General features: G+C 41.2%; 2 protein-coding genes across 2 annotated transcripts in view; both read right to left on the bottom strand.

Annotated features, from left to right (window-relative positions):
* Positions 1-2500, bottom strand: part of LOC114571635 (nuclear factor 7, brain-like) — a 430007-nt gene that overhangs the window by 49847 nt on the left and 377660 nt on the right. The window lies entirely within an intron of this gene.
* The window catches only part of LOC114571807 (serine/arginine repetitive matrix protein 2-like), a 19533-nt gene that overhangs the window by 12585 nt on the left and 4448 nt on the right, over positions 1-2500 (bottom strand). The window lies entirely within an intron of this gene.

The following is a 2500-nucleotide window of genomic DNA, read 5'->3' as shown; positions in this document are numbered from 1 at the left end:
TTTAAAGATCTGAAGAGCGATGCAGACGTAGCCACATTTCTTCTCGACAGGTAACATAATCACCACGAGTGATTTCTCTTTCACTCGCTTATTAGTAGTCGCAAGTCCACAAAGCTCCGTTGGTGAGGATGATAGCAACGTTAGCACAGTGGTCGGTCTGATATGATGCTGAAAGGGCTAACATTAGCATCGCTTTACTGTCGGTGAGTAAAGTTAACGTTGGGTTAGTGTTTAGTTATTGAACATGTTGTCTGACATGCCGGCAAGTTGTGTCAAACTCCCTTAGTGTGGGCGGGGCTTAGGAGCCGGTTTGGGTTTCAGCAGAAAGGGGGGGAGGGACTGAGAAGTTGTCGATGTTCAAATTTGTTGGCAAAGTCCTGGTTCTTCACCATCTCACCTACAGCAGCTTTAACCTCTGGGTCTGAAATCAACACTCGCCAAGTAAATCTCAAAGCGGGGAAATGGTGCTACCAAAGTAGAGTCTTTTTGTGATTGTTGCGGGCAAAAAAAAATTGAACTGTGTTACGAGGTTAAGACTGACCATGATTCAGAAAATATTATTTGGTAGTTGATAGGTTGTATATTTCTGCCTACATATTAGGGCTGGGCGATATATCGATATTAAAAATATATCGATATATTTTTAAATGAGATATGGAATTAGACCATATCGCATATATCGATATAGTTCAAATGTGATCCTTGCTCCCATAGATATATACACAGATGTCGCCTTGAGGTTCTAAACATACGTCAAAACCGCCGCCATCTTGGAACAGGGGTGCGAAGCATTCAGATCAACGCTAAAGATGCCGGACTTTTGTACTGCTTAATTATGTTTGATAGAGGAAATGAAAAGAACAAACAGCAATGAATAACATTTAACAGGTGACAATGTGTTTTATGATTATGTATGCCGCCTTGACCAGCAACCTGAGCTCCGGCGGCAGCGGGAGGCGGAGAGCTCCGTGGCCGGCCGCAGCGTCTCTTCCCCGGGAAAAACACAGCTTTGCCTCGCTGCTGCGCGGTCCCCGCTGATCCAAATCGGACCAGCCAAAGACAGAGTGGTGATCGGTAGGATCTTACACGTAGTCCAGGACGACCTGTATGTCGATATCGGGCGAAAGTTCCAATAAGTTTGCCGGGCGGCAGGCGGACGGAGAGAAGCTACAGCGGGGCAGCAGAGACCGTCTGCAGCTGCAGGATCTGGAGCTCAGTGCTCGTTAAAATGACATGTAACGATAAATACATACAGAAATAAATAGTGGAGGAATGAGCCTGGACATTTCAGTCTGTTTTAAACTTCACCTTGAAGCAGAAACTCTTAGTTCAGAAGGGTGAAGTTTCCGTTTGACTCAGATCTGTGAACCGATCATAATAAATATTCTTTGTATTAACACATTAATTAGTTTCTTTGTTTTGTAGTCGATAGTTCATCTTTTTAGTTTACTTAAGTGGAAGCAGTATCAAGTGGAAGAATGGGACTATAAACCTAGGCTTACAGGCATGAGGCATTACATTTTGAACAAAGTAGATTATATTAATATCAAAAGCTTAATTGACCTTTGGAACGAATCACAAATATGGAGCTTTGATTTCAAAAAAGGTACTCCTGTTATACAGTATTTAGGTTTACATTTTATTGTTATTTGAACAGCTGAGCATTTAATCATGAACCAGGTGAAGAAACCGGTTTATTATTTATTTGATTTTGCAACTGTCTCTATGAAACTACTTGTGATATGTCATATTTGATTTTGGCTTTGACTGAACATTTGCTCTCACTTTGCGGAAAAAAATATCGGGATATATATCGTATATCGATATTCAGCCAAAATATATCGGGATATGACTTTTGGTCCATATCGCCCAGCCCTACTACATATGCTTCAAATGTATTTTATATCTTGTATGTAGGGTACTACACAAGAAGGTTAGTCTGGGGACATCCTTCACCCACAAGAATGTGTAGAATCCATTATGAGTTTGGGTACAATTTTCACACAGAGGAATTGGAGCCAGGAATGTGGGAATCTGTTAGGAGCATCGGCCATAAAAGGTGTAGTTTAAGAGTAAAGTGTTGCACTGAAATACATAGCTTGAAGCGTGTGAGGACAAAAAGTATAAAGGAGGAGTTATTCTGATGTTGGTAGAGACACCATGGGTACATGCTCTTAGGAGGGTGGACACATGGTTATCTTCCTTTCTAGGAGAAACCTTGGCATATACATTTGGTGCATGTCAACTGTTCTCTCTTTCATGAAAGTATGTTTGTTTGTTGTGTGAATAAAGCTGCATTAGTCTGAACTCATTGTACTCAGCATTTGTTCAGTCTCCATCTCCTTTCCAGATATTCCCAGATATCAGTAGTGTCCCAATATTTTTGTCGTGTCTTATAACCAAGGTAAAGGACACACACACAATATTAATGCTCGTGGCAGCATATCTGACCTGTGTCCTTCTAGATTTAAGACCATGTTAGGGAAAGGAACATTTGCCT

This window comes from Perca flavescens, chromosome 17 (assembly GCF_004354835.1).
Source record: "Perca flavescens isolate YP-PL-M2 chromosome 17, PFLA_1.0, whole genome shotgun sequence".
In the NCBI taxonomy this organism is placed as follows: domain Eukaryota; kingdom Metazoa; phylum Chordata; class Actinopteri; order Perciformes; family Percidae; genus Perca; species Perca flavescens.
This window is presented reverse-complemented; position numbering and strand designations above follow the sequence as displayed.